Below are 25654 nucleotides of genomic sequence, written 5' to 3' on the forward strand. Positions count from 1 at the left end.
ATAGCATGAGAACATGCAACTACTCTAAAACACTTAAAAATGAAAGGTAAAAGAATAAGAACACTCTGAATCAAATTAATGCCTGGCATACAAAATTATTTTTAAAAGAGACAGATACATAAACCAAATACAATAGATGGGATTTAAAAATTCTGACTGGAATAAACCAACTGTACAGACCTTGTTTTAGAAAAATAGGCTGGGCAGTGGCTCACACCTGTAATCCCAGCACTTTGGGAGGCTGAGGCAGGCAGGTCACTTGAGTTCAGGAGATGAAGACCAGCCTGGCCAACATGGTGAAACCCCGTCTCTACTAAAAATACAAAAATTAGCCAGGCGTGGTGGTGGGTGGTGGGTGCCTGTAATCCCAGCTACTCGAGAGGCTAAGGCAGGACAATCACTTGAACCCAAGAAGCGGAGGTTGCAGTGAGCCGGGATCAAGCCATTGCACCCCAGCCTGGGCAACAAGAGCGAGACTCCATCACAAAATAAATAAATAAATAAATAAATAAATAAAAAGAAAAAAAGGAAATTGGGATACAATATTAAAAGATATTAAGGAATATTTTTTCATTGTTGGATAGAATTATATTTATGTATATTTTTCATTGTTGGATAGAATTATATTATGTATATTGATATTTTGAGGGATTTTTACATAAATATAATTCTATCCAACAATGAAATTTATATTTTGAGGGTTTTTTACATAAATATAATTCTATCCAACAATGAAATATGTAAAAACCCCTCAAAATTCATAATAAAATATTTGGGGGTGAAATGACATGATTTCTGGCATTTGCTTCAAAACTCTAGAAACAAGCAAATAAAACTCCAAAACACAAAGTGAGGAGGGCATGTAGAACAAGCATGGCAAAGCCAGTATGGTGCAGTGATCTCTGATCCCAGGTGGGTGGCACATGACGGTTACTATACTCTACTTTTGAGTATGTCTGGAAATGTTCAGAGTAAAATGCTGAAAAGGGGAAAAAAAAAAGAGGAAGGGGAAAAGGAAAGTAGGGAGGATGAAGGGGAGAAGGAAAGGAGGGAGGGATGAAGGGGAGAAGGAAAGGAGGGAGGGATGAAGGGGAGAAGGAAAGGAGGGAGGGATGAAGGGGAGAAGGAAAGGAGGGAGGGATGAAGGGGAGAAGGAAAGGAGGGAGGGCGGCAGGGAGGGAAGAAGTGTTCATCAACTGGGATGTGTCTCGCTGCATGAACCAAGTTCAAGGCCAATTTGTACCTAATTGTTATGAATAAAGGGTGGGAATGATATTTTCACTTGCCTTTCTTCACCAAGGGTTCGTTATTTACTCAGGCACAACTAAAATATCAGAAGGGAAAGATAGGAAAGGGAAATGGATGTTTTCTAAGAGAGCCCTGATCACAAAGTTGACTCTGAAAACCATTCGTTTGATAAGGAGATACTGGCATCTGCGCGTCCACAGGGAAATGTCCGAACACCAAGTGCGCTCCTCTTTTCCTCCCACAGTAGCTGCTACCTTCCCACAGAGCAGCTACCTTCACCTCTACACCTCTAATCCCAAACACTGCCAATGGAGAGAGCGCCTCCCTGGACACAAGTTTGTTCAAGATGTCTTTGTTATAGATATTCTGCCAATATTGTTTTTATTCTACATAATGAAAACATCCACTTATGCCACCACTACACCGAAACCTGAGAGTCCAGAATGCGTCAGGTTTGCGTAAGATATCTGCCAGTTAGCCCAGATGGAAAGTGACACAGAGGCTCAAGAAACCCAGTGAAAGGCGGGTAACCGAGCTTCTGGCAAGCTCCCATAGTCAGTACATTCATTTATATCCCGGCTGATGTTAAGTCCCGGAACTCTGGTACTGTGGGCTTACCTGTGAGTCGACTTGACTTCTGTTGTAAAAGATCTTGCTGTTCACATTCTTCCTAAAATTACCACATTCACCATGACTTAGACTTTGTAAATGTTCCCTGCAATGCCGCCAAACCATTCTTTGTTCATTTATGAGATATACGAATCTCCTCTTATGAGTTTTTATTAGCCTTTTATAATCTGCATCTAACTTTTCAGAAAATCAATTCAAGGGAGGAAGAGTAATTCAAAGCAGGCAGTTATGATTATTTTCAATAATGGCTCAAAGAACACTTTTCAAACCTCATTTAATGCTGGTAAGTCAATAAAACCATCATGAGATGTAAAAATATTAATTTTCATTAACTTATCGGCTTCATACTTCCAAGTACAATGACAACAGCAGGAAGAGGTAATTAACACTCAAAAGCTTGAAAAGTAAATGTGGTCATTTGAAAAATGGACAGGAACACAGCATAATATGGGGAGTATTCCCACATACACTCTTCCTAACTCTAATTTACTCTGGCCTGACTCAGAATATCAGTTCTGTAAAAACACTCTCGACTAACTGGAAGCGAGTTATTTCTTACTGGGTGCCCACTATGTGGAAGGCATGATGGCGGACTCCTAATGAGGAAGGCATGGTTCTCACCCAATCAGAGCTCACAGCCCAGCAGTGTTTAGGCTAGTATGCAAAAACAACTAATTACGCAAGACAAAATAACATGAAATTCAAATAAAAGAGCAACTGCAGCAAAACCACCTGCAGGGTGCGCAGGCAGGAGTGCCCGCAGCTGTGGGGACAGGAGGGCCCAGGAGTTGTGGGGCTCAGCAGCTCAGTCTCTCCAACTTTCTCCTGCATGTGTCTTGCCCCTCTTATCCTCCCCCAAGGCAAACCATAGGATCCAGAATTTCTCTTCCGCAATGCGGGTGACAGGAACCAGAACCCCTTTCCCCAAAGCCAGCCACGAAACCTAAAAATACTACTCTAGCCTTCCCCATGCCTTTCTGTGTAACAGCTGGCCATAAAGACCTTGGACAATGAGACTCTCATTCCAGAGGGTCCTGCCCCATTCCTGGAAGGAAGAAATGCTACAACACAGAGGCCAAGAAGAACCCGAGGAGACAAGCCTTGCTGGGCTTCCCCACTCGGTCTATTTCCATCAGCTCACACCCCTTTTTCCAGTTGGATTTCCATATGGTGGTCTGTGCTTCTTCAAATCTAAGCAAAATCTGGAGAGTTCACCCTGGGTCTCTGGGTCTTCATTCTGAAAAGTCCTGTGTCATGTAAAACTATGATCGAACACATGTTTTGCTTTTCTATTGTTAATCTTTGTTACAGGGGTGTCAGCCATGACCCTTATGACGGGGTGGAGAGGGATCACCCCCTTTCCGCCCCTACAGAGTGAATCAAAGAAGGTTCTGAGCACCGTTCTGCTGATGGAATTCAAGCGTGGAACCTATGTCTCCTGTCAGCCCAAAGCCCCCTCCCTTCAGCGCTGAGGAAAGAGGGGCCTGCTGGGTCTAGACCTGATGGGTCTGCCTGGGCGTATAAGAGCAGCAGAAACACACCTCGGGGATTGGCACCTGGTCTTACTCTGCCAAAAATGCCTGGGGATCTGCTCTGATCCTGTGATGGCTGCTGCATCACAAAGTGAGGCTGATAGAACAAAGGTCCCCCGCAAACATGTCCATGCCCTAATCCCTGGGACCTTTGACTATGGCACCTCGCACGGCAAAGGGACTTTGCACATGTGATTAATTAGGGAAGCTGAGATGAGATCATCCTGGGCAATCTACATGGGCCCTGAATCCAATGGCAAATATCCTTATGAGGGACAGAAGAGAAGACAGACACTGAGGAGGGGGCCATGTGAAGACAGAGCAGAGCCGGGAGGTGTGCGGCCACTTGCCGAGGAACGCCTGGAGCCGCCAGAAGCTGAAAAAGGTAGGGAAGGACTTTCCAAACAGCCTTTGGAGGGAGGGCAGCCCTGACAGCACCTTGATTTCTGGTTTTGGATTCTGTGAGCCGAGAATAAATTTTTGTTGTCTTAAGCTTCCCAGTTTGTGGTAATTTGCTATGGAAGCCCTAGCAGATGAACACAGTTACTAAGTAACTCTTCCGTGTCAAGTCAGGATAGCAAAGGCTGCCTTGGCTTAGGCAGAGTAAAACAGCCAGGGCTCACAAGTGACAGAAGAACTGCCAGGGGGAAGCCATGGAATGTGCACCCTGTAGATCTGACTGGTAAGATGTTCTCAAGGTAGTAGGCTCTCATTTCAGCCTGCCCAAAGAAACTGTTTCACCTGTTGGCCCAGTCCACAGTTACAGGACTAATGGCAAAAGGAACTGTGTATATTAATAAAAACCGGGCAACCGGGCTCTCATTGATTCAGTGGTTCCCATAGGGCACAGTGGTTCCAACACTGTGACACACACATATGTACTGAACAAGTAGGCAAATGAGCCACAGGCAACAGGAGCCAGGTTTCTCACTGTTGGAGTGGGAGGTGAGAGACAGCAGGGAAAAGGCGAGAGTGATCCATGGGGTAAAGGATTAGGGCTGGAGACACCAGTGTGGACTCACAGAAACAGATGGTTCCATACAGAAGTATTTACTGATATGTGTATATACACAGGTCAGTACACACAGACATTTCCTTGCTCCATCAGCTGAGAGGACCTAAAAGCAATGCCACCGCAGTCGAAATGAGCACACCAGCATCCAGCTTGTGGTTTCTAACACCATCTCCAACAGAGGGGACCAGGGTTCCCTAGAGAAATGGCCGAACCTAAGACTGGAGCAGGAAATATGCAAATCTAGGGCATCTAGCAATATTGGAAAGCAAGGAAGTGCTCAAAAATAAACAAACCCACCAGCCCACAATGATGGGACAAGTTGAAGCGACACAAGAGACAATGGAACAGGCTCCCAATGGCCAAAGCAGGAACAATTGGAGAACAAAATAAGGAGTATTGGAGTAGAACCTAAAGTATAAAATAAGTATCTGTGAGTCCATAATGATATAAATGGCTGAGTAAATAAATGCAAGAAAACAGATAAACATCCTGCACGGAAGAATTCCAAATAACATATGTAGACACTTTCCCCTTAAGGAGATGAAGCCTAAATGTAACTCCTCCCTTCAGAAGTGCAGGCTGCTCACTGTGACTTCCGTTCAGAGCACAGTATGAAGGGAGGGGGAAAGCGTGACTTTACAGTGGGGAAACCTGCCAATCAGTATTTCAGTCAGGTAATCAAGGTCAACAGCAAAAGAGAGAAGTCATGTAGACGGTATGTACACTTGATACGATGTAGCAAAAATGACACTTTATCTCCATGGTCTTCCTCCCAATCCCCACACCCCTGTGGCAGTGACTTTGTGAGGTAAGGGCTAAAGCAAATAATAAATTATGCTGGGTTGTTGTGAACTGAGATTTCTGGAGTGGAAGAAAGGGGTATGGATATAAGTTCTATGACATTAAGCAAAAACGCTGTAGTCCAGAAAAGACTTGGATGTTACCAGTATGTGCTCATGAAATATTTTATCTTTAACAATGCTTTTCCCTGTCTCTGTCTGTTGAAATGGCTTAAAAACAACTGCCAATCCAACAGCAATGAGCACCCTATTAAGGCCAGATTATGGTCTTTAAGTACCATTTTTCACTTTAAAACAGCTAACCAGGGCTCCTTGGAGAAACAGCTGATTCCAGATTTGGGGCAATAAATCTGACCATAACTTCCTCTTACTGTTGGGAGGAACTTCAAAACTTATGATGACCTACAGAATCCTCTCTGCCTGGCTCCCTCTCCAGTCCCATCTCCTCCCTGCCAAGGACACAGCCACATTCACCTTTTGTCTCCTCAAATCTGTGGTTGGCAGAATAATGGCCACCCAAAGATGTTTACATCCTAATCCCTGGAACCTATGAATATGTTACCTCCTATGCCAAAAGGGACTTCACAGATGTGAGGACCTTGAGGTGCAGAGACTAATCTGGATTATCCAAGTGGGCCCAATCTGATCAAATGAGGAATCCTTAAAACTGGAAAACCTGTCCTGGATCAGATCAGACAGATGTGACGACAAAAGCAGGGTCAGAGAAGGGTAATGTTGTTAGCTTTGAATATGGAGGAAAGGGCCAATAAGCCAAGGAATGCAGGTGGCCTCTAGCAGTGGCAAAAAGCAAGAAAACAGATTCTCCCTAGAGCCTCCAGACAGCTGTTATTATACACATCTTTCTAGTTAAAAAGTCCAAAAATCACCCAGCCAGTAAGTGGCAGTGCCAGGATGAGAAGCCAGGCGGTCTGACACAGAAGTTGGTGCCCTTAACCATGATGCTAATATTTGTCTCCCACATAATAGAAATTCCAACACGTTTTTCATTTATTAACATGATACCCTCCAGTGTTCAGAATAGCTTAATAAATAGCTGCTGAATATGAATGAATAAGACAAAGATATAATTTCCCCCTGCTATTTTTTTCTTGGTAAAAAAAAAACTCTGTTATGGAAAGTAAAATATGTACAAAACTAGGGTAATGATAGAAGGAATTCTCAAATACTCATCTCCCAACTTCAACACTTAGCAACATACAGCCAATCTTAATGCCAACATTAGTTTGGTATTATATTGTCTGGAAATACTCCCCCTTCAACAGTCTTTTTCAGAATCACATGTTCCCAGCTCTCATTACATTTTCATTTATCTGTGTTAACATGAATTTTAAAAAGAAACCTTAAAATGGGCAGGTCTTTCTAAGCAAAACACAAAACAAAGACACTGTAAAGGGGAGATCGATATTTTTAACTACATAAAATTAAAATTTTTTGCAAAGCCTAGAGATTGTATTACACAAAGCACAAAAAATAGGGTGGAAATAGTTATAGTATGCATGACAAAAGATTAGTATTCTCAATGTATAAGTAATTCTTATAAATCAAAAGATAACCCCAGAGAAAAACAGAGGCAGAAATGAACATACAGTTTCTCTACTATTCTTTCCTTCCCTTTCCCTCCTCCTTTAATTTTTTGAGACAGAGTCTCACTCTGTTGCCCAGGCTGGAGCACAGTGGCATAATCAGTGTAATCACAGCTCACTGCAGCCTCAATCTCCTGGGATCAAACAATCCTCCTGCCTCAGCCTCCTAAAGTGCTGGAATTACAGTACAAGCCACCATTACCTGGCCCCCCACCACTACTATTCTTAAATGACAAAGAGACAAGGGCTTCCAACTGGCACTGTCAGCATACTTCTTGTGGTGCTCTAGAATTTGAGCAATGAACACTCTAGAACGGAGGCTAACAGTTCTCACCTGTAAGCTTATTTCTTCAAGGAAGTGTTGCCTTAGAGTCCAGATCCACAGTAAGCTTGAGAGTCTTAAAAACTTCTGACTTCAGAGTCCTTCCACGACACTCAAGAAAAAGTAAGTCCACCTCACAGGGTGACCAGAAAGTCCATGGGGACCAAATACCCAGTTTTCAGTCCTGTTGGGAGGCGAGATAAGAGGAAGTCAACTGAAGAAAGTTAAACATCTAAGTGATAAGGGGCTTAAAAACAAACATAAATGACCTAACTCCCATTAGAAGTCAATCTCAGACCCTGGGCACATACCCAAGGAAGGAATATATTTATATTCAGTGCAAAAATGCAGTCCACATGCTTGAGAGGCCAAAGAATGCCTTGAATAGAGGAACCTTCCCAGTGACCTAGAGAAAGGGTTCAAAGTTCTCAAGACCTCCTTGACAAAATGTGGTACATATACATAATGGAGTCCTATTCAGCCATTAAAAAGGAAATCCTGTCATTTGCAACAATATGGTTGAGCTGGAGGTCATTACGTGACGTGAAATAACCCAGGCACAGAAAGACAAACTTTGCATGTTCTTACTCATTTGTGGGAGCCAAAACTTAAAACAATTGAACTCACTGAGATAGAGATCAGAATGATGGTTACCAGAGGCTAGGAAGGGTAGTAGGGGGGTTGGGGGAAAGTAGAGATGGTTAATGGGTACAAACACAGAGAAAGCAGGAATAAGATCTAGTATTTGATAGCACAACAGGGTGACTATAGTCAGTAATAATGTAACTGCACATTTAAAAATAACTAAGAGTATCAATAGATTGTAACACAAAAGATAAATGCTTGAGGTGATGGATACCCCATTTACCCTGATGTGATTATTACACATTGTATCTCATATACCCTGTAATGAGGGTTTATTATTACACATTGTATCTCATATACACCTACTACTAGGTACCCACTAAAATTAACTATAAAAAAAGAACTATTTGAGAAATAACAGCTCTATATACTCTCCTACAAATAAAAAAAGTAAAAAGAAAAAGAAAAAAGTGTCTTCTCAGCCATCAGGCAAAGCCGATTTTAGTAATGCTGAGCTCCTATTTTGGTAATGTTGAGCTTCTTTGATGAGGGTTTCCAAGTCTTTAAAGTCAGATAAATTTAGATTTTAAAAAAGCCAAACCACTTCTGAAGTAGACTTGCCAAAAATGGCAAGCATGAACCTAATTAAGCCTCTAGATCTAACTTCTAGTTTACAGGAAATACAGGGGATAGAGAAGCAAGCCAAACCATACTCCACGAAAAGCAGCCCAACAGATCCAGAATGTGAGGCACCCTACAGGCAATCAACCAAGTAACATCGACAGTCATTGGTATTGAGGAAACCCGCCAAGGCTGCTCTAGACCTGGGTCAGCAAACCACAGCCTGCGGGTAAGTCCAGCCTGTGGGTGGATTTTAAAACACAAAAGCTTTGGAAATTAAGTATTATTGGAACACAGCCATGCTTATTCATTTACTATCACCCCCGGCTACTTCTGCATGCCGATGGCAGAGCTGAGCAGTTGTGGCAGAGAACATAGGGCCTGCAAAGCCTGAAAGAGCTGGTATCTGGCCCTTCACAGAGAAATTTGCCACCCCTGCCCTAGATTGAAAGAGACAACAGCTGAGCACGATGGCTCACGGCTGTAATCTCAGCACTTTGGGAGGCAGAGGCAGGTGGATCACTTGAGTTCATTTCGAGACCAGTGTGGCCAACATGGTGAAACCCCATCTCTACTAAAAATACAAAAAATTAGCTGGGCGTGGTGGCATGCACCTGTAATCCCAGCTACTTGGGAGGCTGAGGCATGAGTATCGCTTGAACCCAGGAGGCGGAGGTTGCAGTGAGCCAACATAGTGCCACTGCACTCCAGCCTGGGTGACAAGAGTGAGTGAGACTCCGTCTCGGGAAGAAAAAAAAAAAAAGACCAGCCTGGGCAATACCTGTCTCTACCGTGGGGAAAAAAAATTGCTGGGCCTCGTGGCACATGCCTGTAATCCCAACTACTCAGGAGGCTGAGGTGGGAGGATGGCTTGAATCCAGGAGTTCGAGGTTACAATGAGCCATGATCTCAACAGAGCTGGATCCTGTCTCAAAAAATAAAATAAAATGATAACAGATAGTCAACAAATTCTTGTCTGGATTTGGATTCAAACAAACCAACAGTAAAAAGTTCATTTTTGAGGTGATCAGGGAAATCTGATCATGGACTAGGTTTTAGAAAATGTTAAGGAATTATTGTCAATTTCATCAGGAGGTGATAATTGTATTATGGTTACACAAGCAAATGCCCTTTCTCTGGAGAAGCATACTAGAACAATTTAGGGGTGAAATGTTATGTTGTCTGGAATAAACTGCTTTAAACTGCTTCAGCCACAACCAAAAAAAGAAAAAAAAAAAAAAGATGAAGTGGATATGGCCAAATGAGACTTGTGAAGTCCATTTGATGGATATATGGAAATTCATTCTACTACTTTGCTGTGCTTTTACGTTTCCTTAAAATTTTCCCAACAAGCAAAAAAAAAAAAAAAAATCAGAACCTTGATCAAAAAGTAGAGGTTATCACTGAAGAGCCGTGCTTTCCAGGCACCCCCACCCCCGACCCCACCCCTCCTCACGCAGAGTCCAGCCTCAGCAAGCCAGTCGTTCACCTTTCTCTGAACACACTGTCATTTTCAGCTTCTTATTTTTGCTCATAGTGTCGGCCACCCTTTCCATTCCTCTGCCTATAAAAATCTGTTCTCTGCTTAAGGTCTCCCCAACTGTGACCTTCTCCTGGCCCTCCAGTGAGCACTCACCTCTCAGTTCCAACAGCACATTGCCTCTGGTTTCATTCTTCTCTACGTTCTAGCTATTTACCAGGTCTGTTACCTCATGATGCCATACAATCCCAGAGACTTCCAATAGCTGAGTCTTTTCTGTAAATCCATTTGAGGGGGTATCACGACGCCTTTTACGGAGCAAGCTCCGGAGTCTGGGGGCAGGTCCTCACGGCCTAAACACGGCTGCCTTATCCTGAGTAGTTTTACTGACAATAGAGCTTCAACTGAAGAATGAATTCTTCAGTCCTGTTCAGCAGGACACTGGGCAGTCATGTTTAATTGAGGCCTCTTAAAATTCCTAATAGATTTTGCCTAGATGGAGGATGTTCTAAAGAGGGCTGCGAATATTTCGTGTTTTTGTCCTCTTACCGTCACCTTTCCTTTGGTCCTGTCCCCTCTTCAAGCATGGCTGCACTACACTTCCACACCAGCCTGCTGGTGCCCTAATCCCTGGTAAGGGCCCTGGCTCTAGGTGGATACAAAGCCTCCCAATGACTTCACTTCAAGAATGGACACAGATTGGAAATCTTACTAGTAAACAGAAAAACGAACAGATCATTTTAAAATCCCTCTTCCATTCTGCTTACTGCTACCTACTATCCAGATCACCACAAACAACCACCCTCTCCTAACTAGTAGTAGTTAGGGCCTGGTTAGTAAAGTCAACTAGCCCAAAGTATTTCCATACAAAAATCCACCAATTATAAATTAATTTAACTTTGCAAACTCAGCTTTTACAATATGAATCTCTGCTAGAGTACAGTGGTCTGCTTATTCAGGGAAGTCTGGCTTCTTCTGGGAATAGTTTCAGGAAAACAAGGCATTTTGGGAAAATATGGGCAAACTGCAGGTGCTCCTCATCTGAGCATTTCAATAAATCGAATGAGGCCAGGGAAAAGTCTTCATTTACAGGTAAATGTACATAAGGACACCTAAGTGGGTGTAAGACCTACACTTTAAATAGGTCACTTTCAGTTTTTCATTAATCATTTCTCCTGGGACATTTAGCAAAATGAATAACTTGCTTTTTAAAAAGGCCACAAATCCCGGGTGCAGTGGCTCACGCCTGTAATCCCAACATTTTGGGAGGCCAAGGCGGGCGGATCACGGGGTCAGGAGTTGGAGACCAGCCTAACCAACATGGCGAAACCCTGTCTCTACTAAAAACACAAAAATTAGCTGGGTGTGATAGCAGGCGCCTGTAATCCCAGCTACTCGGGAGACTGAGGCAGCAGAATCGCTTGAACCCGGGAGGCAGAGGTCGCAGTGAGCCAAGATCGCGTCACTGAACTCCAGCCTGGGCAACAGGGCAAGACTCCATCCCAAACAATAAAAAGGGCCAGAAATCGACTGCATTTTCTTATCACTTAAATATTAAATCAACTAAGCGTGGAGTTAAGAAGCTGTGTTCAAAAAACACCTAAGTCTGCCTTTGAGCTTGTGGTGTTGTCCTTGGCCCACAGAGTAAAATAGCAATGATAACCATAATTAATAATCAAGGCAGTAAATTTCTTCAAAATTTCAGAAGTTTCACTAGTGGCTCCAAAGAAACCTTAGATCAGAAATTCACAAGTGCCAGGAGACGTTTTTAGATTTCTTTTGCAGCTTCTAGTCTCCTTACAAACAGGAAATCTTTAAAATTAAAAACAGTTTCTGAGAAGTGTTAGCCTGGTTCAGCTGAGGTCCTCTGAAATCCAGCGTGTGGGCTGTCACGTTTCCTTTACAGGGAAGCAACGCCCGTGCGTGAGGCGGTTCCTGGCTTTCGCCGCCCTCTGCCAGTTCTGGCAATCGCGCCCGTGGCCCCTGCACGGGGCAATGGAGGACGCGTTTCGGGGTCCACCGTCCCCTCCCTCCGGCTGGCCTCGCCGGCGGCGCCCCAGGCCTCCTCCCTCGCCCGCGGGGACGGCGGGTGCTGCGGCCTCGGCCCGGACGCCGCGCAGGGAGCGACGCCCCGAGGTCCCGCGGGCGCTAGGACACCCCGCGTGGGGGCGGAGCAGACGCAGCCCCGACCCCCGCCCGCGCTCAGCGCCTCACCTGCCGGCAGCTGGGACCGTCCGGGAGGGCCGGTCCGGAAATGCAGGGCTGGGCCCGCGCCTCTGCTCCCAGGCCGCTCCCGGCGGCGCCCCCTGCAGGCGGAACGCGAGGCCGGCCGCCCGCCCCTGCAGCGCCCTCCCACACACCTGGCCGCTCGCACAACGGGCGCCCTAACAGCCAGACCCACCCACGCCGATGCCCGCCGGAGAGGCCCCCCCGCAGACACAGCGCAACCAGCTTCACACACCTGGGGACGCCCCACAGGAGTCACATCCACCCTAACACACCTGGGCACTCAGGCTTAAGCCCCGACTGCATGGTAGACCCAGACACACCTGGGCCACACCCCACGAAACAGACTCACAGACGACTCCACAAGCTTGGGGACACGCCACATCAAATGGACACACACGCACACACAAATGAACCCAAGCTCAACACACCTGGGGATGCCAACCATGTGTGTATCTATCACATCACACATCACCAAGGCCCCCCAGCTGAGCATGCACACATCCCTGATACTGAGTCCAGACCGTCCATCTAGTCACACTGCCCTCTTATTTACCAATACTCTTAAAATGAAACTGTGGTCGGAGACAATGAAAGGATGACATCACATCTTCCCTAGCTCCAGGACTAATTTAAGCCCCAGAAATTATAGGACTGAGAACCAAAATCGGAAGAGAAAATTTTCCCTAGGGACATTGGGTTGAAGCAATGCCACTTGGGGGCCAGGTGGTAGGAATGGTACAGATATGGAGAGAGTGACACTTCCGTCTCTCCCAAAGACACAAATCTGTGTTTATCAGATTAGCAATAATCCCCTTTAATTATTTCCTGCCCTTTCCACTTTCTCATGGATGTAGACTGATTGAAACCTTTATATAAACTGGTTTTTATCCAAACATTTCCAACAATGCAGATGTGTATTTTAAACAGATGTACAATTCCAAAAGAAATCTAAACCATCAGGTACATAAGTCGTTAGCTTTCAGAGTTTTTTCTTGTCTTGGACACTTCATGATTAAATTGAAATGTATTTAAAAAACTTGTCTAGCTCATTAATATTTTTAAAGAGAGCAGTAATCATAACTTTTTGAAGCAAAAGAATGATTCCACTTTCATTTCTTTTTTGAGGGAGGAAAATCATGTCGGCAAAGGAAAATGAGGCAAACAGATAAATAATTCTTCTGATAAAGGAAAATTAAAGATGACAGACAACACGAATTTTTTGTTTTGAGATGGGTTCTCACTCTGTCACCTAGGTTGGAGTACAGTAGCATGTTATCGGCTCATTGCAACCTCTGTTTCCCAGGCTCGAGTGATCCCCCCACCTCAGCCTCCTGAGTAGCTGGGACCACAGGCATGCACCACCATGCCCAGCTAGTTTTTTGTATTTTTGATAGAGACAGGATTTCACCATGTTGCCCAGGCTGGTCTTGAACTCCTGAGCTGAGGCAATCCACCCGCCTTGGCCTCCCAAAGCGATGGGATTACAGGTATGAGCCACAGCACCCGGTCAAGACAAGTGTTAAGTTGCATCTATCACCAGGTAAGGCTGGGAAAGCCCAGTCTAACATAGAATAGGCTCTGTGGCATGAAGCCTTCAGTTTAACTTCTTGGAAAACAACTCACAGTTTGAAGAGCAGTTTTTGAAATGTGGTCCCAGTCCAGCAGCATCGGTAGCACCTGGGTATTTAGAAATGCACAATCTCCAGCCACACCGGAGGTGTCCTGACTCTGGGGGTCAACTTACTGTCAGCAAGTCTGAGGGTGGGGCCCAGAGATGGACATTTTAATGAGTGATGCCAGTTCAAGTTTGAGAACCATCGTCTTTTGAGGATGTACCTCGGTGCTTCTCAAACTTTAATGTGCACGGGCGTCAACCCAGGATCTTGTTTAAAAATGTAGATTCTGGTTCATCTAGCCAGGAGTAGGGTCTAAGATTCTGCAGGTGGACAGAGGGTGCTAAGTGAGGATTTTCTTGTGTATGGACACACGCCAGGGTGCTGTTACTGTGAAGACAGCTCCACAGCAAAGCGAGGGTCTCATTGAGATAAAACTCACAAAGTGTCTCAATGAAACAGACTGGTCAGTCTAGGCGGGTCCTGGGCTTGTCAGTTCAGGGTTGGTCAGTTACTCAGGATCCCTTGGCAGGCAACTGCCCTGGTGGCTTTTAGGAACTGGGTTGACTCACCAAGTCTGTTTGGTTGCGTCCAAATGGTACAATTGAGTCTTTCACTGCAAAGGGTTCAGCTCTGTTCATTCTGGCCCCTTTGCTCTGCCTTTTTACAAACTCCCACATCCTCTAGGCTTAGGGTCATGCAGTCAGCAAATCACTATGCACCTGTATTAGTCTGTTCTTGCATTGCTATAAAGAGCTACCTGATACTTGGTAATTTATAAAGAAAATAAGTTTAATTGACTCACAATTCCACAGGCTGTACAGGAAGCATGGCTGGGGAAGCCTCAGGAAACTTACAATTATGGCAGAAGGTGAAGAGGAAAGAGTCACATCTTAAATTCTTAAACGGCCAGAGAAGGAGAAAGAGAGAGTAAAGGAGGAGGTGCCACACAGTTTTAAACAGCGAGATATTGGGAGAACTCACTCACTATCACGAGAACAGCTGGGGGAAATCCGCCCCCATGATTCAATCACTTCCCACCAGGCCCCTCCCTGACACCCAGGATTACAATTCAGCATGAGATCCAGGTGGGGACACAGACCCAAATCATATCAGCACCTGTTCAAAGCTCAGCAAACATCTTCCTTATCAACTCCAAGGATTTAAACCAGCAAATTGTCTTTAACCAGGATTAACCAGTTTGGCATTTGTATTGCCTAAATCAGAGCAGGTAATTGCTGAGCTCTGTTTTCCAGACCTGGGTGTAATAGATGTCTAATTTATATTCCTATTTAACTAAATACATTGCTACTTAATATTATGCAAACGAGGCCAGCCTCCTCTGGGTGTTCTCTCTCCTGCATGCCTCCAGCATTGCAAGTACCGTCCAATAGAGGGAAAGATATCCCCTGTGTCTCTTGAAACTCTAGTTATAATGTGAAATAAACAACCGAAAGGAGGGGCTATATAAGGAGCTTGAAGTCCAACTGAATAACACCATAAAATCTACTGAAATATTACCAAATTATTCCAGTAAACCATTCAATAATCATCTTTGGGCCTAACACTAAATCCCACCCGGTTGTCTGTGGCCTTCAAACTAATAATGAGTTGTACATTTTTAAATACTTTGAAAAAATAATCATAATAGTTCATGAGATTTAAGTTTCAGTGTCTGTATATAAAATTTTGTTTGTTGACACTGTCTGTGACTGCTTTCACAGGACAGCAGCAGCATTGAGTAGCTGCCACTGAGACCATATGGCCTGTAAAGCCTAAAATACTTAACATCTTCTCTTTTACAGAAAGTTTGCCCACCCTGCAAACTGTGTTTCTTGCTCTCTGTTTCAACACCTTCCTCTCCTTTCTGTAACTGTCTCCCTACTGAATCCAGTTTCACGAGCACAGACCTTCATGCTTTGTGTGTATGTTTCAAGCACCTCATGCCGTGAGGTTTACTTTCTGATCATTTCCCTATGTAAATCAGTATGAACTTAACAAGAACACTTCCAAATTTCAGCATAGGACTATTAGGCTAATTTAGAAAATGTGTGTGCAAAAGACAGCAAATAGTGTATATTCTGCAAACCATTGAATTCCTTACTTCCACTTTTAAACCCGGCTCTAAAAAGTTGTTGTTAAATTTGAAAACATCAGGATTATTATTTCTTTCTGTGTGATTATTTTACCTGTTACAACACGTCTCACTGCTAAACAATTTCCATGACAAATTAACGAGCAGAGAAAACCAACCTCACGAAGCTAAGTTCACTCACGTTGAATTCAATCCTAGCATTTCCAGAATTAATGTTTTAAAGATGATGTGGGTTGCTGGCAGGTTTTTGTGAATAAGGCATTGACCTTTTCTCCACAAAAGATAGGCAGTATCTTTTTTAAAAAGTGTATGAAATTTTCCAAGCAATTGCAGTTGAGATGGTTTATACTATTCTTGCCATCTTCTGTAATTTCAGGAACAACAAGCAAAGACTGGAACAAAGCACTATATGAGATTATTTCCTTAGCTTTGTTGAATAAATCCCTAATCATGAATAGGAGAATAAGAATTCTCAGAAGTAATCTGACCTGCCAAATATACTATCCACCATGCTCAAAGCGAATGACATCGAAAGAGCTGTAGGCAGGCCACAGCCATCTCTAACCCTATCACCTTGCGGCCAATCAAGTCACTGGGCCCTGCTATTCAAACAGTAACTTTTAAAAGGAAAGAATGCTAATCTGGTGCCTAGAAATGTAGACATTACAAAATGAAATGTAGCTTGGTTCCCTTTGAGTGGTCAATGTGGGGAATGAATGCATATTGAGTGGGCTTCATATGCCAGGCACAACATGATTCTTCTCGTGTCATCCTTTGAACAATAGTATGAACCAGGTATTATTATCCCCATTCTACCTGTAAAATGGCTCTGAGAGGTAAAATAACTCACTCGAAGATACACTGTAAATAAGAGTGCAACGGCTTGAACTCACACGCAGCTGAGCCGAAAACCCATGCTCTTAACATGAGGTTTAAATGGGGAAGCTAGGTAACATACCCTGAAATGTATAATATCAGGACTAATCATTTATATTTGAACCTCTTTGTTAAAATTATTAGTTCCAGTAAATAACCCTATACATGTAGTTCTCTCAGTGAAGCACTTTCACACACATGATCCATTTGATCCTTATTCTTGCATGAAATAGTAAAGACCGGGGAGAATTTCTTCTGCTTTGATTGGCACGTGGCCTGTCTGAGCCCAATCAAAGACCACCAGGTGCAAAACTGTAGTTGGATAAAGTGAGATTTATTGGCTCATTGCAAGGAGAGAAGACTGAGGCCAGAGGAATCCTGGGATGCCTCAGCAAAGGTAAAGTTTGAAGACTTAAGGGAGGGGTGGCGTGTAGGTGAAATTTAAAGGAAAGAGTGTTTTGACAGGTTCAAGGCAGACAGAGCTGTGAGTACAGGTCAGCATCAGGTCTGGAGGTCTATGTCCTTGGAGACTACAGAGTTAATATAGATGCAGACTGGCGCACCCAGAAACCGTTTAAGGGAAGTTCTGCACCAAGGTTGGAAATAGAGGCTGCTTGTTTGTTTCAAGGAGACTTGAATCCCCCAGGCAAGTTGAGATGGTTCCGTCCTGATGATTTCAAACAGCAAAACTTCTGATAGTCTATGCTTTTCCAGAAGGAGGCCTCTCAGTAAGAAAGCAGCAAGCACCCAAGGACGGGGGTTATTTGACCTGATATGACATCAGTGTGTCCTTGGAGGACGTGTTTCCCGCTCCCTCTGCTGCTGTCTGTATCTTTATCTCAGCCTGATGGATGGCAGGGGGCAGAAGTTTACTTTTTCAGTCTGAGATACTTTTTTAACTTATCAGGCCATATCAAGACTAGAAACCTTCAAAATACTTTATTTTCATTCGGGTGTTGGCATTTCAAACATTATGGCATTTCACAACAGATTTTGATGAGGATTTGCATAAGCATGCAAAGCAGCTCACCTTTATAACTTCTTCCATTGGACTTCTCTATAAGAGTTCATGTTTTTTTTAAAAAAGGATTAAGCATCTAGGTATTTTTGAAGTCTCCTGGGTTAGTCCAATCTTATTTCATAGAGGAGAAATTAACCAAAGCAAGGACAACTACTGATAGTGAGAGGAGGCAGCCAAATGCCTAGGCAGATAGGGCAGGTCCCCAGTGAAACGCCACCTTCAGGCCAAAAACAGCCTGAAAGCTGAAAGACCAGATTGCCGGTCCCCGATGAAGTCTGCAACCCAGAGTGAGAACTTCTGTTCCTGTTTGCCCACCCTTTCCCAATTGACTCTTTCTGAATTATGCTTTTTAACTAATCAAATGTTGCCTTTTCCAATACTACCTACAGCCTGCCCCTTCTCCATTCTGAGCCCATAAAAAGCCCCAGACTCAGCCATATTAGGGGAACTTTCCTACCTTTGGGTAGGCGGACCACCCCGGTGTCCCCTCTCCATGAAAGCTGTTTCATCATTCAATAACCCCGCCTTGCTCATGCTTTGTCTGTGCATCCTCATTCTTCTTGGGTGTAAGACAAGAACTGGGGAATCAGTGCATAAGCTTGACCGGGCCCGGGCAGGCTGAGTGGGCAGGCTGTGTCCTGCAGCAGGTAGTGTGGTTGGGTGAGGCCTGGGTGGGGTGTTGCATCTTGCAAAATGACTGAGAAGAAAATCCTGTGTCACTACCATTATTTTTATCAGAAGCACCTGAGGCATGAGTAATTAACAGATTCATCCCAGGTTCCAAGTAACTAACGGAAGGATTGGAGTTGTTTGTATCTAATTGGATTGCTGGAACTTAAAAATAAAAGACTCATGCCAGTGAAGTTAACCCTAGCACAGCTCTCACACACCTGTTCCCATGCTTTTTCTACCCTGTCACCTTCTTTGCTGAGGTCTGCAGTTTCCTAGGCCGGTACTGTGAAAGCTGTCATCTGTATGCTTTATCAGAAAGTTCTAGAAATGAGCAGTTTTGATATTCTTCGAGACAAATCTCAAGTCTAGCCATCATAATTAATGCTATCAAAATTTAACTGCTGAGACAAAATTGTTTTTACAAGATGGATAAAAGTAGAATTTAAATCAAGAGAGAAAACATTTTCTCAAACACATCACAAGTGGGAAGAGAAAAGCTTTATTGGTCTTTGGGAAATGCCACATATTTAAAAATAAATGAGTAGAAATGTAGGACACTCAGGCAGTTTTGATAAACAATGTAACTGATTAAAAGTACTTGAACTAGTCAGAAAATACGTGATTGCCCAGGTGTGGTGATTCACGCCTATAATCCCAGCACTTTGAGGGGAGGCTGAAGCAGGAGTTCAAGACCAGCCTGGGCAACATAGGGAGAACTTGTCTCTACTAAAAAAAAAAAAAAAAAAAAAAAAAAAAATATTAACCCAGCATGGTGGCCCATGCCTGTGGTCCCAGCTACTCAGGAGGCTGAGGCAAGAAGATTGCTTGAGCCCAGGAGGTTGAGGCTGCAGTGGGCTGAGATTGCACCACTGCATTCCAGCCTGAGTGACAGAGCGAGATCCTGTCTACCCCCCCCCCCCAAAAAAATCAATATATAAATCTGAAATTATTTCTGGGTGATGTAATTATAGGATAGAAATAAGAAAAGTGAAGGGTTTTCCCCCCTTCAGTTATTTATAGAATATTTTGATATACCAAGCTCTGGTCCAGGACTCTATATGTCTTTTCTCATGTAAACATCTCAATAATTGTGAAAAAGTTATATTCCCCATTTTACAGACAAGGAAGCCAAGGTGCTGAAAGATTAAGTGACTTGCTCTATTAGTTCCCTAGGGCTGTCATAACAAGGCCTCACAGACTGGGTGGCTTCAAACAACAGAAACGCATTCTCTTGCAGTTCTGTAGGCTGGACATCTGAGCTTGAGGTATTGGCAGGGGCCGTGCTACCCTGGAAGCCTGTAAGGGAGAATTCTTCCTTGTCTCTTCCAGCTTTTGGTGGCCCCTGGTGTTCCTTGGCTTGTAGAAGCATCACTCTAATCTCTGCCTCTGGTGTCATCAACCCAGAATGTGGTAGGATGTGAGTCAGGATGGACTTTGGTTTTGAAAAGCTATACCCTGTTTTAAAGAGAATGCTGAGGGAGGGAGGCTCACTAATCCAAAAGATAGGCACCTTTGTGGAAGTGTATGACCCTAAAGGTGGAAGCCAACTGGAAGAGGATGAAGAGAGAAATGGAGATGTGTGATAATGCAGGAGGTCAGTACTGTCTGCGTGGTTGAGTGGGGGAAATGAGTGATGTGTCTCAAAATGCATATCCCCAAATTGGCACCGATGCAACATAGAGTGCCTGGAGGGATGCTCCAGTGATGTGAATACCTGCTGGATGTCGTCTTTGGCAGAGCCTCTGTTAAGACTCTGACTCTCCATGCTGATGTTTTAATTTCCCAAGAATAGCCTAGAAGAGGAAGGTAGCCGCTACATCGGTCTATAGGGGAAACTGGGTTTCTAAGATGCCATCATAAAATTTGCCATTACATGTGCTCTTTTTACAACATGATGTTGACATGCCTCCCATGGAGAAGTGAGGTCTGCGTTCCCTCCTCTTGAATCTGAATGGACCTATGATGATGGCAGGAGACACTTTGTGACTACCAAAGCTAGGTCAGAAAAGGTGACATAGCTTCTGCTTGACTCTCTTGGAACTCAGCCACCATGCTGTGAGGAAGCCTAAGCAGCCACATGGAGAGGCCATGTGTTGGCATTCCAGGTCTCGGCTCCAGATGAGCTCATAGCCAATAGCACAAACTGCCAGACATGGGTGACCAAGACCACAGATGATTCCAGGCCCCAGTCTTTGTGCCACCCCAGCTCATGTGGCGTGGAGCAAGAGAGGACCTACTGGGGATGAATCCAGCCCAACTTGCAGATGCATGAGTGTATTAATCAAGATAACGATGGTTGATCAAATATCTGGGTACCCCATGACCTACCTAGTCAAGTTGACATATAAAATGAGCCATCACAGGCCAGGTGAAGTGGCTCATGCCTGTACTCCCAGCACTTTGGGAGGCTGAGGTGGGTGGATCACCTGAGGTCAGGAGTTTGAGACCAGCCTGGCCAATGTGGCAAAACCCCACCCATACTAAAAATACAAAAATTAGCCAGTCATGGTGGCATGCTCTGTAATCCCAGCTACTTGGGAGGCTGAGGCAGGAGAATCACTTGAACCCGGGAGGCAAATGTTGCAGTGAGCCAAGATCACGCCACTGCATTCCAGCCTGGGCCAAAAAGTGAGGCTCTTTCTCAAAAAACAAAACAAAACCATCACAGGCAAATTAAACTGTTATTTTAAGTTACTAAGTTTTGGGGTAATAACTGGAACAAACTTTTTTTTTTTTTTTGAGATGGAGTCTCACTCTGTGATCCAGGCTGGAATGGAGTGGCACAATCTCCGCTCACTGCAACCTCTGCCTCCCGGGTTCAAGCGATTCTCCTGCATCAGCCTCTCGAGTAGCTGGGATTACAGGCTTGAGCCACCAGGACCGGCTAATTTTTGTATTTTTAGTAGAGACGGGGTTTTGCCATGTAGGCCAGGCTGGTCTCGAACTCCTGACCTCAGGTTATCCACCTACCTCGGCCTCCCAAAGTGCTGGGATTACAGGTGTGGGCCACTGCGCAAACTATTTCTAATCAACAATTGGAAGTGTGTTGGTAAAGTGAAAATAATAGCAACTGCGGGAGAAAGTGGCTATACAGTCAATTTGTGAAAGCTGCAGCAGAAATGGCTGTGCAGGTGCAATTAACTTGAATCAAAAGCTTCAGGAAAGCATGTTTCCAGAAGCTAAGTAAATATCTCAAGAGGATAGGGAAGCTCTCAGCTTTCAAAAATGCAATTTGGATTGTGATTCCAGGGAGGGAAAAGATGGGCAGGCACCTAAAACAAGTAATAAAATCAGGAAGTTCACCATTAAACAAAGATATTTAGAAGATTTACCCAAAAGACAAAAATATGACTTGCCCCAGGACAGTATGAAAGGAACCATCTGCAAGAACGGTGTCAGGAAAGATAAGCAGAGATCCATCCATTCTTCCTTCTTTCTTTCCCTCCCTCCCCTCTCCTCCCTCCTTTCCCTTCCTTTTTCTTTTAATTATTGCAAATCCCAGACCTCCTATCATTTTACGTCTACAGACTTACTATGTATTTCTATCTTAAAAATACACATATTCTATGTAATCATAATAGTATTATCATGACAAATTTACTACTTATGGTCTCAAAAATGTCATTTTGCAGTTTTTTTTTCCTTAATATTAGGAATCAAAAAAGGCAGATTTTGGTTAGATTCAGGTGGAACTGCCTTTTTTGTTTTTGTTTTTGGCAAGGATACATCCTGGGAGGCTCAATGTACCGTATGCAGCATCACAGTGGGAGACACATATCTGGGTGTCCCACTCTTAATGATTGTGAAATTGGTCAGTTGGGGCTGGGCACAGTGGCTGACGCCTGTAATCCCAGCACTTTGGGAACCGAGGTGGTCGGATCACTTGAGGTCAGGAGTTCAAGATCAGCCTGGCCAACATGGTGAAACCCTGTCTCTACTAAAAATACAAAAATTAGCCATGCATGGTGGTGCGTGCCTGTAATCCCAGCTATTTAGGAGGCTGAGGCAGGAGAATCGCAGAAACCCAGGAGGCGGAGGTTGCAGTGAGCAGAGATTGCGTCATTGCACTCCAGCCTGTGGGGCAGAGCAAGACTGTCTTAAAAAAAAAAAAAAAAAAAAAGAAATCGGTCAGTGGGTTCGGCTGGTGAGAGCCTGGTCCCTCCAGTGCAGTTTTCCATCAATGATTTTATTTATTGCTGATCTCTGTTTGAATCAATTGGTTCCTTGGGGACCAGAAAAAAAAAGGATGATTTCCTAATTCCCATTCTTTCAACATGTATTAGCTATTATTACTCTATAAGGAAGAGTCTCCCTCATCAGCTATGGCTGTTTGCTAATCACATAATCACGATAGGACTGCGGAATCCAGTTTTCCAAAGGGCATCAGACTGGTCCACTTAGGAAAGCTTTAGGGACAAAGATGAGAAATATAGACCTTGTAGGAGCCCAAGAATGAAAACATTAATTAGATTGTAATAATTAGATGCAATAAATACTCTTTTTAAAAACAAATTAGATTGTGAGGTAGGTACCGTATACCCAGCTCCTATTATACTCTAGATCAGTGCTACCCATTGGAAATATCAAGTTAGCTCCAAAGGAAGCCACAGATGTAATTTTAAATTTGGTAGCCACATTAAAAAGTTAAACAAAGGGGAAAATATTTAACCCAATACATCTAAATATTTCAACATGTAATCAATATAAACATTATTGAGATCTCACATTAATCTTTCATGCCAGGTCTTCAAAATCCAGCATGTATTTTCCATTTACAGCACACCTTGATGTGGACTGGCCATGTTTGTAGTACTCACCAGCCACATGTGGTGAGTGGCTACCTTACGGGACAGGACAGCTGTAGACATTTTATTATATTAACTTGAACCTTCACAACAACCTTGCAAATTAGACATTACCTGCTTTTTTTTTTTTTAATTTTTTTTTTGAGACAGAGTCCTTTCTCTGTCACCCAGACTGGAATGCAGTGGCACGATCTCGGCTCACTGCAACCTCTGCCTCCTGGGTTCAAGCAATTCTCTTGTCTCAGCCTCTCGAGTAACTGGAATTACAAGCGCACGCCACCAGGCCCGGCTAATTTTTGTTTTTTTACCATATTGGTGAGGCTGGTCTAGAACTCCTGACTTCAGGTGATCCATCCGCTTTGGCCTCACAAAGTGTTGGGATTACAGGCATGAGCTACCGCACTGGCCATTTTTTTAATATGAAGAAGTTGAGAGTCAGGTGGAACTTCTTGTAATATGACCACTGAATGCTGCAACTGGGGCTTAGCCAACTGTATGAATGTGCAGAGATGCCTACATCTCTTCCCATCTGGACCTCTTAACATACATACAGGAGACTTATTTCCTCTTTTTAGGGCCAAACTCCACCTGATTTGGGGCCCTATCTCATTTCTTCTCAAGAACCTTCTCTCCAGTTTAAGGCCAGCTTCTCCCTCAGTGGCTTCTGCGCCGAATTGTATTTAGCATCTCTCATTCCCCCACCACCCACCTCCTGCCCATGACTAGTTGATTGACTCCTTATCATTACTTTCAACTATCCACATTTCTCCAGCCCCACTGCCACCTGGCTGCACAGAGCCACCTTCATTTCGACGATGACACCTGGGATGGTCTCTTGGCTTCTCTGTTCATGTCCTCTTAGCCTCTCTCCAATTCTCTTCTCACCAGCAGCCAAGTGACCTTGTCAAAACCTCACTAACTTGGATCATGTCACTGACCTGCTTTGGATTCCCCCCCAGTTTAAGGTAAGCACCACGTGGTCTGTGAACCCTGTATGAGCTGGCTCATCACCAAGGCCAGCCTTCTCAAGCACCCTCCCCGGCTTCCTCAGACTTCAGCTTTCCCACAGCAGGGCCTTTGTAGATGCTGTTGCTTCGTGTGGTCCACATTTTCTCAACCTTGGGACTACTGATGTTTTAGGCCAGGTGATTTTTGTGGGGGGTTGTCCTGTGCATATTGCATGTACAGCAGCAGCCTCTCTCTCCCCTATCACTTTCCAATCAGTTTTAACAATCAAAAATATCCCCAGGCCTTGCCAAATGCCCCCCACCCCCAAGGGCGAGATCTCCCCTGGTTGAGAACAGCCAGCCTGGAGTGACCTTCCTCCCCTCTGCCTATCAATCTCCATCCGGAAGCCACCTTTCCAGGGAGCCCTTTCTTGACTCTCCAGGTTAGAGCAGGCCTCCCTCCTCAGCTACTATTCATGCAACTCTTTGATCATTGTTTTATCTCACTGGACTGTCCACTGCTGAGGGCAAGAGTCCGTGTCCTCTTCCATCCACCTTAGTATTCAGACAGCCTAAGAAAGTATCTGGTACATAGCACTTAGTATGTGTTGAGTGAATGGGGAATAAAAGTATCTAAGGCCAGATATATGTACTCCCAACAGAGCCCCCCCCCCCCCTTTTTTTTTTTTGAGACGGAGTCTCGCTGTCGCCCAGACTGGAGTGCAGTGGCGCAATCTCGGCTCACTGCAAGCTCCGCCTACCGGGTTCATGTCATTCTCCTGCCTCAGCCTCCTGAGTAGCTGGGACTACAGGTGCCCGCCACCACGCCCGGCTAATTTTTTGTATTTTTAGTAGAGATGGGGTTTCACCGTGTTAGCCAGGATGGTCTCAATCTCCTGACCTCGTGATCCGCCCGCCTAGGCTTCCCAAAATGCTGGGATTACAGGTGTGAGCCACCGCGCCCGGCCCAGAACCCCCCTTCCAAAAGTCCAAGCTATCACCTATGGAGGGTCTACTGGGCTCTCTACTTTATGGCTATGAGGGATATTCTTATCACCACCATACGGATGGGAAACTGGCACCTGAGCAATGCTCAATGCCTTACGTATGATACTGCAGTGGGAGAGCCCCAGGTCCAAGTCTGGGTTTTCTCACCCCAAAGTCCAGGCTGGTTGGGTGTGAATATGGACATAGATGTCCAGTGCTTTGGTAGAGGGCTCAGTCTTCTGTTCCGATATTTTGTCAATAATTTGAAATAAAATGTGAAGAATGGCCTGGCACAGTGGCTCACGCCTGTAATCCCAGCACTGTGAGACCAGGGCAGGTGGGTCAGTTGAGCCCAGGAGTTCAAGACCAGCCTGGGCAATGTGGCAAAACCCTGTCTCTACAAAAAATATAAAAATTATCCAGGCATGGTGGTACGTGCCTGTAGTCCGAGCTACTCAGGAGGCTGAGGTGGGAGAATCACTTGAACCCGGGAGGCAGAGGTTGCAGTGAGCCAAGATCACACCACTGCACTGCAGCCTGGGTGACAGACTGAGACCCTGTCTCAAAAAAAA

At 44.5% G+C, this 25654-nt stretch overlaps 1 protein-coding gene and 1 long non-coding RNA gene across 3 annotated transcripts in view; one reads left to right on the forward strand and one right to left on the reverse strand.

Moving 5' to 3' along the window:
• The window catches only part of GGACT (gamma-glutamylamine cyclotransferase), a 57257-nt gene extending 45147 nt beyond the window's left edge, over positions 1-12110 (reverse strand). Inside the window, exons 1-2 of one of the 2 annotated variants that reach the window (XM_032151222.2) lie at positions 12052-12110; positions 7164-7335 (exon numbers count right to left, since the gene is read on the reverse strand). The gene's annotated coding sequence lies outside the window, so the exon portion shown is untranslated. Of the gene's footprint in view, positions 1-7163; positions 7336-9993; positions 11836-12051 lie in introns of those variants that run through there. The other variant, XM_032151224.2, reaches the window with a different exon arrangement.
• Positions 7175-24097, forward strand: LOC131383333 (uncharacterized). The gene is made up of 3 exons (XR_009213317.1): positions 7175-7274; positions 8407-8586; positions 23921-24097. It is a non-coding gene; the product is annotated as an uncharacterized LOC131383333 (long non-coding RNA).
• Positions 24098-25654: the final 1557 nt, after the last annotated feature.

The sequence above is a fragment of the Hylobates moloch genome, unplaced genomic scaffold (assembly GCF_009828535.3).
Source record: "Hylobates moloch isolate HMO894 unplaced genomic scaffold, HMol_V3 SCAFFOLD_4, whole genome shotgun sequence".
Lineage (NCBI taxonomy): Eukaryota > Metazoa > Chordata > Mammalia > Primates > Hylobatidae > Hylobates > Hylobates moloch.